The sequence below is a fragment of the Emydura macquarii genome, unplaced genomic scaffold (genome assembly GCF_026122565.2).
Source record: "Emydura macquarii macquarii isolate MOO-44397 ecotype Brisbane River unplaced genomic scaffold, CSIRO-AGI_Emac_v2 contig_2199, whole genome shotgun sequence".
Taxonomy (NCBI): Eukaryota; Metazoa; Chordata; order Testudines; family Chelidae; genus Emydura; species Emydura macquarii.
The window spans coordinates 2,952,063-2,968,750 of NW_027132336.1; the positions used below are offsets into that span (position 1 = coordinate 2,952,063).

General features: G+C 40.7%; 1 protein-coding gene across 17 annotated transcripts in view; it reads right to left on the bottom strand.

The window, feature by feature from the left end:
• ADD1 (adducin 1) overlaps positions 1–16,688 on the bottom strand; it is a 105,106-nt gene that overhangs the window by 54,344 nt on the left and 34,074 nt on the right. The window contains exon 1 of one of the 17 annotated variants that reach the window (XM_067558902.1): positions 6,436–6,493. The exons of 15 other annotated variants lie outside the window; for them this stretch is intronic. The gene's annotated coding sequence lies outside the window, so the exon portion shown is untranslated. Of the gene's footprint in view, positions 1–6,184; positions 6,318–6,435; positions 6,494–16,688 lie in introns of those variants that run through there. One more of the 17 variants, XM_067558901.1, reaches the window with a different exon arrangement.

Genomic DNA, 16,688 nt, shown 5'->3' on the forward strand with positions numbered 1-16,688 from the left:
GACAGTGCCTAAAGCTACTCCTGCTTTCCTTTAAGGGAATAAAACAGAAAACAAGAAATGAGAGCAGAGCTGCCCACATACATACTGCTATCTGTAGTTATTTTAGAAAGAGGTTGGGAGCATCTTGAACAGCTTCAGAGCTGAATGCTGCAAGAGTTGAAGTGGTAAGGCGGAACTGTCTGCCCTTGGAGCCCTTTTCCCTATTTGCAGGATTTACAGAACATGCTTGTGATAGCAGTGGGTAGCATCTACTAGAGAACTTCTCGCTGTTTTGGAGACCTCCATTCTAAGTCAAAGGAGCCTGATAGTAAAAATAAATCCCATCAGGCAGGTAAACTTTGAAGATATTTTTCAAGTCAACCTTACACCAAGTTCTCTTTCACAGTTCAGTCACAAAAAAAGCTGAACTTGTAACCTGGGTAAGAGCAGCCTTTAACTGCTTTTGAATAGTAAGTCGACCTTTGCCTGAGCAACCTAGGCAGAAGTACAGGAGTCAAGGCAGAATGATGTATCAAGGCAGTTTTCTGTCTGTATGTATCTGGTATCAGTGACAAGAAACTCCCCCACTGGGGAGATAAAGGAAATAAAGCAGAACCATCATTCCCTTCTAATCAAATAATTCTTTGCTCCATAACCAGATTCCTTAAGCTAAAAACCAGACAATTTGCGCAGTCTGAAACAGTGAATGCTTTCCATATTCTCATTTCATATTGGTTTTGATATACCTTGAACTATTCTCAGCATTTTTTGCTTTGAGGTATGTGTATTCTTGTAGAGCAAAAACCAAAACAAAAAACAGCCTAAACTCCACCCATAATTGCTTTAGGATACCTAACAGAGGCCTGGTCTACACTGGCGATGGAGATCACTTATGTAAAGTCACTTATGTTGATCTCCGAACACCTGTGTCTCCACTGGCACTACTGTTAAGTCGATTTAAGTCGCGGCAAAAGCCGACTAAATAAGACCACCTCTGCAAGTGGCATAGCGCCTAATTCGAATTTATTAATTTGATTTAGTGTCACTGTAGACACAACTTCACTTAAATCGACTTTATTGGCCTCTGGGAGGTATCCCACAATGCCCCATTGTGACCACTCTGGACATTCGTGCTGTGCTGTACTGTGGTCACGCTACCAGGAAATGTCCCCTCCCCTCAAGCCCCAGGAAGATTTGAATTTTCATTTCCTATGCTGCCAGCATGGAGAAAGTACTCCTAATGGCTACTGCAAAGCCCAATTGCAATCCAGCATGGAGTCAACCAGAGGTCTTAGATCTCATCGGTCTGGGGGGCGAGGAGTCCGTTCTGGCTCAGCTCAGAGGCAGCAAAAGGAATCTGGACATTTATGGGAAGATATCCCAGGGCATGCTGGAGAAGGGACACAAGAGGGAAGCGCAGCAGTGCCGCGTGAAGATCAAGGAGCTGTGTCAGTCATATCAGAAAGCCATGAAAGCTAACAGCTGTTCTGGCTCCTCGCCCAAAACATACTGTTTCTACGATGAGGTGCACGCAATTCTCGGTGGTGATCCCACCATGGTGCCACCACGCAGCATCAATACCTCCCCTAGGTCACAGTCCATGGACAATGAGGAATGCGTGGACCAGGAGAAGGAGGAGGCGGCTGAGGAAAGCAGGATGCAGGAGAGCTGGGTGTCCATTCTCCCTGAAAGTCAGGACGTATTCCTGACCCCAGAGCAGTCCAGCAGCACACAGGGCAGCGCTAATGATCCCGGGGAAGGCACATCTGATGAGTTTTTTTTTCTTCTTAGCAGTTCTGTCCTTTTACATTGCAGGGGGCGGGGAGGCAGGAAGGGGATTTCAGGCATTTTGGTGACTGTACTGGGGGGCTACCCAGGGAATAGTTTATTTCTGTGATGAGATATGCTCCGATAATCATCAGTGGATATCTCACAGAAACTTTCATGTAGGTAATCTGTTATCCTTTGCAAAAGTTCTCTGAGGAGGGCTCCATGGTAGGATACTTTGCCCCACCATGCTGCAAACAAGGGAGCCTGCATCATGGCGGAACACAGCTGGTGCCCCACTGCGTGCAGCAAATCTTCCCTTTCCTTGTGCATGACCCTCAGGAGACTGATGTCACTCATGGTTATGTAGGGAAGACGGCGCATGTTTAAAATACCAGAGCTGTACAACAGATGCCCTGTACCTTTGTACTCCCCATTGTAGTGTCCTTCCAAGTCACTTTGATTACTTTTATTTGGTTTAAACAGAGACAGTGAATGAACACTCCCTCTCCTCCCCCATGACTTGAAAGTTCATAAATAAAAGTTTGCATCATTTCAACATGTTTCTTTATTAAATCATATCTTGTTCTGGAGGGATTTGGAAGGTACAGATATCGATTGGGAGGGTCGGGGGGGAGATGTTCACCAAAGGCAAACAACATACAGGAACAGACACCAGTCCTGCATCTCATTGCAGAACCTGATTTTCAAAGATTCCCTAATGCAAAGCACTCCGCAGTTAGCGCTCAGCGTACTGCTGGCATCTGGATGCTCATAATTGGCGGTCAGTCTTTCTGCCTCCACAGCCCAACCCTGGGGGAACCTTTCACCCTTCGCTTCACACATTATGAAGAACACAGAACACATATCACCGAAGGGAGGTTCTTTTCACTCATGTCCAGTCTAGTGAGGAGATTCCTCCATCTACCCTTTAAACGCCCAAAGGCACATTCTACAACCTGTTATTAAAACACTCCTTGTCACTGTCAAGGTGACTGGTGTATGGCTTCATTAGCCCAGGGAACAAGGGGTAAGCAGGATCCCCCAGGATCACTATGGGCATTTCCACACCCCCAATGTGAATTTTTTGGTCAGGGAAAAAAGTGCCCGCTTGCAAATTAGAGAACAGCCCCGAACTATTTTAATTTAAAAAGCAACAATGCTTTTATTTATTGCGAAAAAGGCTAATAATTGAGATTATTAAGAGAGCAGAAGGTTAGCTGCCAGCTGATATTGCCTGTTTGAAAAAACCTCAGTGCTGCAAATTAAATTGATGCTGGTTTAAACTCTTATTTCAAGCCAATCTTATAAAGAAATTACAGAAATGCCTTTTTTTTTTTTTTTGGCATAAGGAACAAAGAACAAGAAGAATAAACAGGGAGTTACATCACTAAGAAAGACTTTCTAATAAAGAGTGAAAAAAATAATCTGAAAAGGCAAGAACAGTACTATTAAATATAATAGCACTAAAACTCTTCATACCAAATTCTTCTCTCAGTAGCTCCATTGAGAGTTTAGTCCCAAATTGATATACCCTCAAAGTGTAACCTTTGAAAACTATGCTGTATCCAGTACTTATTTACATTAGCCAGCAAAGTGATTTTTAAAGAAATCTAAAACCCTTACTGCAGTTCTGTGATATTTCCTATTTTTCATATGTAGACCACCCTTATTTCAAGGGAAGTATGAACCAACCTGCAAATATTATAACATTCTTTCATTATTACTTCCACTTATTTCAAATTATTTTCAAAATTACACAGAGTGGTCAAAGTGGTTTCCAAAGGTTCACCTTTAATATAAGGGATGCACCATTAGACACAATATTGATTTCTGCTTCAGTTTCCCTTTTGTATGAGACAGAAGTTGACTGATGCCAGCCTGACTCAGTAATATCAAAACGGGAATGTGGTATCTTGCACAAGTGAACCCATTCCCTCACTCTGAGACCTAAAAACAGCATATCTTTAGATCATAAAGTTGCCTGTTGGTATGTCATTGCCTAGACAGAGTAACAGGAAACCCAACGTACAACTGAGATTTAAGAATCACAGTTGGTCAGTTACATAAAGCATCGGTTCTCAACCTTTCCAGACTACTGTACCCTTTTCAGGAATCTGATTTCCCTTGCATACTCCAAGTTTCACCTCACTTAAAAACTACTTGCTTACAAAATCAGACAAAATTAGAAAAGCGTCACAGCACACTATTACTAAAAAATGGCTTACTTTCCCATTTTTACCATATAATGATAAAATAAATCAATTGGAATATAAATATTGCACTTACATTTCCATGCAATACTTGAGCCTGTTTTTCACTTGTGAGCCTTGTCTGAAGCAAGAGCCCTGGGTAATGAGGTTGAAGAGCAAGCACCGCCCAGAGATGAAGCATATAACTTAGTTTTGCAGGGCACTGTGTGGCATGGGGTCCCGGGCACATGCCCTGCTTGCCATCCCCTAACACTAGCCCTGCACTTGCAAACCCCTTAAACCTATCCTGCAATCCCCAGGTTGAGAAACACTAATCTTGATGAGTTGAGTATCCCCTGCAAGACCTCTGCGTACTCTTGGTTGAGAAACACTGTCACAGATCAATTCCAGTACACCCAATCCCATTGCACATTAGCAGCATATATATGGCTTCATTTCTAAGGTTCAGCTTCCTTCACTTTGGCTAGTATTTAGAGCTAATAAAAACCTATTTTTCAATACAATCCTGACCTGTTCCATTCTGAAAGATATCTGCCAATTAACTCATGGTACCTTCCACTGACAATAAGGCAAGGATTTTTCAATCTGAAGCAAGCCAGAGAGATTTGACAAAACTTTACAATACCCCTCGCAATCTGTACTTGTTAACTTCATTAGAAACCCCCTCCCCCGCTTTTTTTTTTGGAAGAGGTGGAGTCTGACTGGCTATCCAATCAGAACCCGGATTACATGTGGAAATGAAATCATAAAGACAAGGAAACAGTACAGGCTTGGCTTTGCTGAACACATACTTGTTCATTTGTGCCACTGGCTGGTCCTGTACTGATCCAAAAAGCTACACTTCAAACAACAATGGGCTCCCTAGATTTCCCCAAAAAATTAAGGCCTTGTCTACACTTAATAGCTTTACCAATATAACTATACAAGCAAACTCTCCCAATGTACATGCAGCTTAAAAGGGCAAAAAAGTAATTTTGATGGTATTATACCAGTTCCCTGAGCTGATATAATTGCAACTACACTAGAGCTTTTGCTGGTATAGCTATGTTGTAGGGGGTGGGGAGTGGGGGCAGGAGAGGGCAGAAGAATCAAGCCATCAAATCCCTAGTTGACACAGCTATGATGGGGAAAAAATTAAGCATAGCTGAAGTCTTTTTGGAATAGGCTATTACATTCAACACCACAGATTACAAAAAGTCAGAACAAGTTACCTCAATTTACAGTAACAGTTATTTAAACAGTCATTTCAACCACCCTTCTACTAATTATGTACATACAAGTATTAGAGACTTTAAAAGCAAATTACTAAATTCAGATGAAAAGTACATTTAACATACTATACATATATAATCTAGCTTCAGAGTACAATAAAATTTCTGCAGAACAAGAGTACAGGAAATGAGGAACTGCAGTGTTTATTGTACTTGTATTTAAAGGAGGGTATTTTCTGTAAAATTCAAACTGGTATCAAACTTTTTTTTGGCATTTTAACTTTTTTAAAAAGCAACAGCAACTCTTAGTTTCATTTCAAATTTAATCCCAGATGGAAGTTTTGTCACCGAGTCACATCTATGGGAGGAGGAAAGGCTTTATAATGGGAATACTGCTACCAAAATCACAGGATTATGTGCATCAACATCCAGAAACATGAAAGAAAATGTATTTCACACTGTTCAAGTTCCTCAATACCTAACAGAAAACCACGTGCAAAAATGTTTCTAACTACCTATATTACAGGAATTCAGTTAACATAGGTGGTTTCAAAATAGTAAAGACTTCGACTCATTATGGTTAAATATGGTTTTAAAAGTTTAAGACACTAAAAAAATAACCAATAAAAAAGTCTATCAAATATAAAAGGTACATCGAAATGTAGTGAAATCTAGCAAAATAAAATGTAATTGTGGTAAACGAAATGGCAGCTAAGCAAGACATTTCAGAACCCAAACTTTAATACTTTACACATTTTAAATCAGTATCTAAAATAGGAGTTAGGATAGATCAGCCCTGGTTTGGTGTTCCCTAAGGCCCGAAGTCATTCAGTAGCCTATTCAAAATGTGTTGGTGATCTCAGTCCCCCTTCCTAATGGACAGGTGTCCACACTGCATGAACAAATTGGAAACACTGGGCCAGATCTTGAAGTCCCTTCTCAGGACTGCAAAAATCTGACATTGCAATTTTAGAAATGCCTTTAAACAAAACAAAAAACCCCCAAAAAACCTACTGTGGCCGATGGCCGGCTTCCCTCTAGTGGGTCTCTCGCTCTCTTGTTTGTAGTGGGCTGGGAAGTTGCTCGTCATCCCGTCTTCCCAGGGGAGGGGGGAGGGACCCGGGCCCACCTGCTCCTCCGGGTCCCAGCCCAGGGGCCCTATGAGAAGCAGCTATGCGCTGCTGGTACTGCTGTCCAAACTGTGCACACTTCCCCTGGGCTAATTTTCCCCCTCCTTCAGTCCTTCTGGCTTCTTGAACCGGTACCTTCCTCCTGGCCACTCCGCGGCAGAACTCTGCTCCCCGGTCCGCTCAGCTACTTCCTCCAGCTCCTGCACTGACTGTTTGGAGCAGAGGGCTTTTATGGAGCACCTGGTTGGTCCTTAATCAGCCTCAGCTGCTCCTAATTGCCCCCTAATGGCTCTGTCTTAGTCAGCAGGGAACAAGGCCCTGAGCATTCTGGGGCTCACATATCTCCCATCCACCACTCTTCTACTGCCCTCTGCCTTCGCTATATCACACTACCCACTCAGACAAGTCCAGACTGAGGACAAGTGAAGAACAAGTACACATAATGTACTTCTAACTCACTGGCTCCAATACTTCAGGATATCCAAGCTCAATCAATATACACAAAAAAGGAAAGAGTCCTGTGGAAAAAAATAGTGTGTGTAATATAATTGAAGACTGTATCATAATACATACACAAAAGGGCTGAATTAAGGCTGCACAGGCAACTTTAATTGTGGCATGTCCTAACTTTTGAATACTTGACTTTGCAATTTTAATGCTCTTTTAGTGTAGTTTTTTGTATATAATTACAGCTTTACCATATCTTACACTACAGCAGTTTGATTACCTTACTTTTAATACCTCAGTGAGTCCTACATATTTGGTCTTCTCATTTTTAAAACTTTTAAGAAAAACATTTATTCAATCACCTGCCCTAGAAAAACTAGCAAATGTGTATAATGTAGAAACAAGTTATTTATGATGTCCCATGAAAGTTTCCATCTTTTTCAACAACTGTATTCCTCCTCAGTGTGAACACTTTGGCAGTGTTGTACTTGAGTTTTTTCTTGGCATTTCAAATGTTTCCTGTTGAACTTCGAAAAGGAAAAGCTGGCACCATTTGAGGAAGCCCAAGAGCTAATAAAGCAAATTCATGATTGGACTATTTAACAGGCAGAAAACGTCTAACTTCCTGAACAATCATTTTCCTTTTAGCCAACAGTCCTAGCTTGACTTTTATATCTTCTAAGTTTCCTCTTCTCTTTGTCTTCAACAGAAAGAGATTATTTCACAAGCAGGAACATTTACTGCCTTGCTTAGAATCCTAATAAAACTGGTTGTTTGTTTGCATAAAACAAAATTGCTCACTTGAACTTGCACTAAATACAAATGTCATCTTCATGTTTGATACCACAAGACATTGTGAATTTAAGACTGGACTCTTACATGGTATATGCCAAACACTAACAAAAGCTTAACTTGATAGAGGTGATGCATTTTAAGGTTGGAATATCATGCCAGTTATGGAGATAATAGATTCTGGCAAGCGAAAAGATTAGAGAAAGGGAAAGAAAAGAGACAGAAAAATTAAGGCTGGTGGGAAAAGCTAATTACACAAAGATTCACTTAAGATACAGCATTTATAAAGTCAATCAATCAGCAACTATTCCCCATTATCAGCCTGATCTAAAGCCCACTGAAGTCAATAGGCAGACTTTAACTATATAGTATTAGAATGTATTACAATATTAGATGAAGGTTAAAATAGACAGGCTCAAAGACTGAGATGCCACTAGCAAAACCATCAAACTGGGCACTGATTTACATTGGGGTCTATGGTTTGTAACTGGTGTCCAAACTCACATTGTGCAGTGTCATCTTTCAGAGGTGAGAGAGATGACAGCATCTGCCATGCGATGTTCTGAAATGGTTCCATGTAGATCACTACTTCCAGGATAGATTGAAGTTTGGAAGTTACTGATAAAGCACAATCCCAAAAAGACTTGCAAGAATTCAGGCGTCTTCAGAAGAGTCTGGAGGTTTTAATGAATTGGTGAGTTCAGATTGGCCATGGTTTGCTTGTACTCAGAAGCTGTCTCTCTCTACAGATCTTGGGTGTGGGTACTTGTTCCAGAGTGGACAACCACTGAAAAGGTGTTGATTTTAATGTGTCAGTTATAATTCTCATCATGATATTAAGCTGCACATCCAGAGATGTGGTGAGTTATCAGCCCAGACTGGTGAGCAATATTCAGCAATTAAGTATTCCAGTGCTAGAGTTGCTGTTCTAAGTGTTGGGGCACCAGAACCTCATGTTGCGCTTCTGAGTTTTCGCATGAGGCTAGATGTTTCTACCTTTTTGCATGTTTTTTCTAGATGAGCTTTAAAAGTCAAGCTTCTATCCAAAGATGCACCCAAGTACTTTGGATAGAGCTCATTTCAGACCCATTGACTGCAAAAGGTAAATTAAGTGATTTCTTGGTGGCTTTTTTGTTTAGGTGAAAAACTATTACCACGATGTTGTAGGCCTTGGGATGGAGCTTCCAATATTGAATGTATTCTGCCATTATCTTGAGGTTGGTGGAGAGGATGTCATTGATGGTGGTGAGGTTCCTGCCTTATACTGCAAGAACAATGTGGTCAGAACAAATGAACTTACGTGACATTGTGTCAGGCAAGTCATGAATATAGATGCTGAATAGTGAAGGAATCAGCACAGATGCTTGGGGTAAGCCACCACTGAAGGTGTGTTCTCTGAACTGCCATTCAAGTGGTAACGATACTTATGGTTGCTCAACATTGTGGCCAGGAGTCGCATGGTACCATAGCATTTGATGACTCTTGATGCCTTGAGTAATAGCCCATAGCTCCATATTGTATCATAGGCAGCTAATAAAACTATCAGTGCTGTCCCAGTTTTTAAATTCCACTAGAAGCTAGCCTTGATGTAATTAGTAATGGAAAGGGCCTGGTCACAGTAACTTCACTCTGGTCTAAAACTGACCTATTCCTTTGGCAGGATGACTTCAAAGATAGTGGTGAGACAGTCCTGTAAAACTCTTTCCATTAATTTACAAGTTACGGAGAGAAGTGATATTGGGAAATAGCAGAGAGCACCACTTGGTGGTTTCCTATATTATGAGGAGGGCAATCACTATCCTCTCACACCAGCTTTTTGAGATCTTCCCCAACAAACGTATAGTGGTGCTTAAGTCTGCCAACCATGCTTGTCCCTTTGGCCCAATTTCTTAAGAAATTACTAGCAGTTTTTTCACTTTTAGTGGTCATAAGGGACTTGTTTATTTCTTCTGTAGTATATGGAGATGATAGTGGTGAAGTGGCAGTGCTTTTAGGGACGTCTAGAAAAAGCTCTTTTTGAACCTTCTGACTAATCAGCTTGTCAGTTCTAATCTTTAAATTACAAAAAAGATGTGAGGTGATAGCATTGGCCATCACTTTCAGTTAATGGTGTTTATTGAGTTAGGAGCGCCAAGCTTATAGGAGTGCCCAGGCTTTGTGACTGAAATGTGTGAAATCAAGACCTTACATTGTCTCTTTCCATTTCTTCAGGAAGGCAGAGTTTAATGTCTATTAGTCCTTTTGTTGTGTCTGGATCACCACTTTTCTTATATTTCTGAAGACTGGTTCTGTCTTTGGCTGCCAGCAAGGAGTATGGACTTTGCAATAGCCACAAGAACGTATCACAGCAGCTTCAATAAAAAAGTGAACTAAGTGCTCAGTTTTCTGGGATCAGCTTGATATGGTGTATCCTGTCTTCAACTTCTGTGATATCTGCAACCTAGCTCTTTTACTACAAACCAGAACAAGACCATTTCTTATTTTGATTATTTTCAGAGTAAGAATTACAATAGCCTTAAAGTGGTTAGGAAGGAGAAGTAAACAATGAAGCCTAAAAATCTGCTTTAAATTAGACAGGAAATTGCACTTAGAAAACCACAGTAAGGATCCATTCAGTAGCAGATAGCTATGGGGCTTTTGCCATGGGAAACTTGAAATTACTCTTTGATTGCTAAGAGCCAATTAAGATTGGTTTTTGCTCAATGAACCATGGGTCACAGAAAAACATTGTCTGGGGAGGCCTTTTTTGTAACTATTGAGCCTTTTATTGGTACCTTCTACAGAGAATGTCTAAGAAAAATACAGTCTAATGTTTGAAACATGGCAGTAAAAATGACCTAAGAGTACCTCAATTCCCAGCTGCCTTCTATTTTTCTGGTGTTAATTCCCAATTAAAGGGCAAATTGCAGTGATTAGTATTCAGTACCTTACATAGCCATATAAATGACTAAAGATGACTCCTAATGTCATTTCCTAACTGAAAGTTTCAGGAATCACATTTGACCATATTTCCTGATAAACCAGTTTTTACATTGTTAAGTTAGAACATATTTAAACATGCTTCTAACGTGGCTTGGCCCTATCTATACCTGATGGCCAGAGGGTTTAGAAATTGATTTAGTTGAACAACGCTTAAAAACAGCTGCTCCTTAATCTGTTCAAAGTTCAGTACAGTTGAGGCTCAGAATATGCACTTAAGGCCGGATGCTATCCTTCACACATGCAAAGCAAACCACTGCTAAAGTGGGATAGAGAGCAAAGACTAAGAGGGGTGACTCCCTTCCATCTGTATTAATCAGGGATTGAAATGAGCGCTACTACCAAACTTTTGAAAGCAGGAGAGTTCCAGTCCCTCTCCCCGGTTTGGACAAGTGCTATTCTCCAAGAGCTCCTCTCCACTTTAGTTAAGAAAGTGAGGAATCTCCATATAGGGAAATCTGAAGTGGAAACAACAGCATAAGCAAATGCCTAGATGGGAAATTTCCCTCTACTTCCTAGGTTTTAGCGGCACAAAACTGAACCTGACAGGAAAAGTGATATCCTATTTGGAAGTTCCTTATCTGCAGTCTCTTCAAGGGGATGAGGACCCAGGATCTCCACCTCAGCTGCGAACCTCTGCTCTCTGAGGAAAGAAGGGGAAGAGCAGGAGATTTTTCAGAACCAGCTTACTCTGCACTGTATGTGGCAAAAGGGAGAACAAATGAAAGCCCTTCTTAAGCAGAAGGGAAAACAGAACCCTGGGGTAAAAACACAGTACAGACAGTTCCCTTTTCCCCCACTAGACTACCATTTAGGGAGAAGAAGGTGAATGCAGACAAAGAAGAAGAAAGGGATACCCTGATTTGGTTTTATGAACATCATGGTTAATACAAGGTAATATGCATTTTTTAATATCCAAGTTTGTTAAGAAATGTGATTCCCAAAGCTCCTTCATGCTACAAACCTGCTTTTGACTCCAAGGGGTGCACTTTGTCAACATCTGCAGGTAGACTGAGTGACCTGACTTCTATCTGTAAACATCAGAACAACTATAAAACAGTGATAATACTGTAGGTTTGTCTTCACTGCAGCATTAGCCTGAGTTACGTACACTGGAGTTAACTCCTCTCAAATTAGTCTAGCTTCAGTGAGAGTGATAAAGCACTGGAACTACACAGAGTACCTGGATTAGCAGCACAGAATAGCTGAATCCCCACTGCATCACTAGCTCCAGTGTCAGCTGCACTTGAGCTTCAAACTTCACCCCCCGACGGGCCAACTAGATTGAGTTTAAAGCACCATTTAACTTGAGCTAAGGCTTATCTACACTACAAAATTAGGTCAATTTAAGTTAGGATGACCAACAGCCATAGCACAATTATACCGACTGTTGATGTCCACACTACCCTCCTTCTGCCGGTGGTGCACATCCTCACTAGGAGTGCTTGCAATGATTGAAATGGGGCATTGTGGGGCACTCACAGCCAGAGTGTGGAGCACTGACAGCCGTACAAGGCTCATGGCTGAAGCCCCCCTCAAGGCTGAAGCTGGGCACACTATTGTAGTATAGACACTTACAGAGTTAGGTCAACGTAGGACAGTTTATGTCGACCTAACTCTGTAGTGTAGACCAGGCCCTAGAGATATCTGTGTGTGCATGGGAACTGAGTTAGGGGCAACAATTGAGTTACACCTTGAGCTAACACTATAGTGACAATACACCCTGTCAGCTCAGAATCAACATCTGTATTTGTGTACGTAAGGATTATTCTACCAAAGCCATACTATCATCCTAGCTCAAACATCAGGATCTAAATTGCAGGCAACTAACAGGTAAATGCATCTTTCACTAGAAAAAAATACATTTCCGTAATTTTTAAAGCAGACAAAACCTCTACCTCATATAAAGAGACTTTTGGGGTGGCCTAGTTTCTTGTGTTCTCACTTGCTTCCTCTAATTGTCAATTCTGTCTCTTCCCAGAACTCAACAGACTGAAGGGCAAGAGTAAAGGCATGAAGTTAAGGCTTTATCTGATACACAGCTCCCAGTGTTTGAGCTAAAGTTCTGCTTTATCAGAAGAATTTCTATGTGCATAAAACACAAGATCCAACCATATCTGCTAAGAAAAGAGGGGTTGGTAGCTGTGGGGATCTTCTACCAATTCTGCCCATCTTCGGAAGGACCAGGGGAGTCTATGAGTGGGTCTGGGGAGAAGAGTGACAGGGATGTTCCTATAGCTGGCTGTTTCCAGTTTGTTTGGGGAGGGGAGGGAATTGAGCAGACCAGGTAGAAGAGGGAGCAGGAGTAAAGCAAGAGTGGGAAGGGAAGATGTTCAATAGTCTGGGAAGGGACTGCTCTGAAAGTGGGGAGAGGAATGAGAGAAATGAGTACCTGGAAAAACTACAGCAGGGAGGTGGGGGAGTAAGAGATTAAGGAGGGATGGGGACTAGAGAGACAGTTAACTTGAGTGTATGTGATTTACCGGGTCCCTGGATTTTTCCCAATCCCAGCCTCCCACTTCTCTCTGGCTCCTTGGTCAACTTCTTCTCAGTCTTCCCAGCTGATCAAGCTTTGCACAGGTCCTGTTTCCCACTTCCTTTTCTGATAATATGGTTCTCTTGTCTACACTAACCATCCACTCCCAGTTCTGTGTCACCAACATAAGAGCAAAAGCATGTGTGGCATCTTACCCACTGACAGAGCAACCATTCCTGACTTCCAAGCCTTTGCTAAAGGTAAAGTGAAAAGTTTCAAACCAATGAACTAATTAATTCATCATTACCATTTTCTTGGTTTGACTGTTTCTATTCAGTTTCAACTTGTTTTCCTACTTTGTCTAAATGGCTCCACATGAACACTGCTGGCACGGATTCAGCAGTATATGATAGCCGGGTGAGAGATTCAGTTACAGTGCTGCCAGAGTCAGGTTATTCACATAACTGATTAGACACACACATATACTGGGAAACAAGCCTGAACAAACATCTTTGAGCTTATCTCCTGGGAAATGCCAAGAAGGTTCACCACAAGTGCACCAGACATCATTTTTATGAAGTATCTTTTTGTGGAAATTGGAAAGCATGAGTTTCAGCAATATCCTTCCCCATTCCTGCCATGCAGGCACATCACTTGTATACTCAGAGTCCCCACTTTGCTGGGCACTATACAGATAGACTGTAAAAAAAAAAACCCTACCCCAATGAGTTTATAATTTAACTAAAGGCACAGTAGCAAAATAAACCAAGAGTTAATTTTACCTACTACATTACACTTGAGATGCAAGTAGCAGAAGAGAGGATTATGTAGCATTTTTAATGAGTTATTCTATCATGATGTTTCATATTTTCTTCGTATTTAAGCTCTATGCTTTTAGTACTGCATTGCATTTGTAGTGCATATACCTTTAATACAGCACTGCATTTTGTGGTGCAGCTGTGTCTTTTTAAAATTTACTTGAACTTTCAAAAATAAAGTGGCAGTCAAAACCAATCCTAACCTTTAAAAAGTAACTTGTAAAAATGTTCCTTCCTTCCCTCAAGACTAATTATAACTAAAAAAACCCAAACATTTTCTGGTAGCTCAGAATTGCCAAAAACCCAGTCTTGCCCAAAAGAGAAGTAGTAAACTTACTACCCACTAGACAAGCTGATGAACTACACTTAAAAATCCCAGGAGCACTAAAAAATGACCTGTCCATTCATATACGGAAAACTGGCCTCAATTACTTTACTAAATTCCACTGACTTGTATTAGAAAGAGGGTTGTTCTAGTCTCGCTTATTGCTATGCCGAATTCCTTCTTTAGCATCACTCAACTGCACCTCATAATATAGTTGGGGAAGCATGCACACGTCTAATTCAAGAGCACAGTAATAGGTCACAACTTCTATTCAATGGCATTTAAAAGAACTGTGGCAAGTAGCCATTTTTCATTTTCAGCCTCTGGTGTGAGCAGGGTTTAATATTTTTAATTATAATGTTGATATTTTTCACTTTTTTAATATCTCAGGGAGCCTTTAATGGGACCAGAGCAGCACAAGTGCTGGTATTCTCCCAATATTAAAATTCATGACTGATGGAAATACCAGAAGAATACCATATGGCTATTTTTGCTTTATGAACAGCATCTTCAGGCTTGAGAGTTGGTGAAGAAACACAAGATATAAATAAGGGGATATTCAGGTTTAACCCAAATACTGCTTATTTTAAGGTTCCTGAAAATACAAATGCACAGCCTATGCTTCAGGGTCAGATAGGCCAGTAAGCACACACACACAGGATTTTTAAGCACAGGTCAGGTCAGGTCTGATCTGACCTGACCGGCTTGAGCATCTAATTTCTCAGTCGCAAGTTACTGATCTGATCAGCACTTAAAAGCCTGAGGGCACAGAATGAGTCAACATGGTTTTTGTAAAGGGAAATCATGCCTCACCAATCCAGTGGAATTCTTTGAGTGGGTCAACAAGCATGTGGACAAGGATGATCCAGTGGATATAGCATACTTAGATTTTCAGAAAGCCTTTGACAAGGTCCCTCACCAAAGGCTCTTAAGCAAAGTAAGAGGTCATGGGATAAGAAGGAAGGTTCTCTCTTGGATCAGTCTTCAGAATGGAGAGAGATAAATAGTGATGTCCCACGAGGGTCTGTACTGGACCAGTCCAGTTCAACATATTCATAAATGATCTGGAAAAAGGGGTAAGTAGTGAGGTGGCAAAATTCGCAGATAATACTAAACTACACAAGATAGTTAAATCCAAAGCAGACTGCAAAGAGTCACAAAGGGATCTCACAAAACTCAGTGATTGGGCAACAAAATGGCAGATGAAATTCAATGTTGATAAATACAAAGTAATGCACATTGGAAAACATAATCCCAACTCTAGATATAAAATGACAGGTTCTTAATTAGCTGTTACCACTCAAGAAAGATCTTGGAGTCATTGTGGATAGTTCTCTGAAAACATCCACTCAATGTGCAATGTCAGTCAAAAAAGCTAACAGAACATTGGGAATCATTAGGAAAGAGACAGATGATAAAACAGAATATATCGTATTGCCTCTTTGTAAATCCACCACATCTTGAATGCTGCGTGCAGATCTGGTCGCCCCATCGCAAAAAAAGATATATCGGACCTGGAAAAGATACAGGAAAGGGCTACAAAAACGATTAGGGTAATGGAACAGCTTCCATATGAGGAGAGATTAATAAGACTGGGACTTTTCAGCTTGGAAAAGAGACGACTAAGGTGGGATATGACAGAGGTCTATAAAATCATGACTGGTGTGGAGAAAGTAAATAAGGAAGTGTTATTTACTCCTCAAAACACAAAGTAGGGGTCACCAAATGAAATTAATAGGCAACAGGTTTAAAACGAACAAAGGAAGTATTTCTTCAGACAATGCACAATCAACCTGTGGAACTCCTTGTCAGAGGATGTTGTAAAGGCAAACACTATAACAGGGTTCAAAAAAGAACTAGATAAATTAATGGAGGATAGGTTCATCAATGATTATTAGCCAGAATAGGCAGGGATTGCGGTTTCCCAGAGGCTGAGAATGGCTAACAGGATGGGTCACTTGATGATTACCTGTTCTATTCATTCCTTTGGAAGCATATGATATTGTCAACTATCAAAAGACAGGATATTGGACTACATGGACCATTAGTCTGACCCAATATGACCGTTCTTATGTTTTAATGATCAGCATGTCTGAACCAAAGTTGAAGATAAAAACGGGCCTCACACCATGCAGTATTCTTAACAACTAAACTGGCACACATACCTTGCTCATAATTAAATATACAGGCAATTTTAGCAATCATAAGTAATAAAAATGCCTAATGTTCATTTGTAATAGGTAAAGGTACTGACCACAATGGAACAGAGCACAGGCAAAATCTTAGTAGGCTCCAGTCACATCCCAATTATTTTCATGGTTGATTTTTTTCATTGTAACTAACTAGAAACATGACTAGATTTTCTAATATAAAAGCTTTCAGATTTGGCTGGTGGAGTCTGCCACGATCAACAGACATAATCTTGATAAAAAGATACCTCCATTCAGGTCTTAACTTTATCGTACGCTAAAGAATTATATATATATATACACACACACACACCCCCATCATTCAACAGCTTTACACAAAGTTTATAACCAACCAGGCTCTC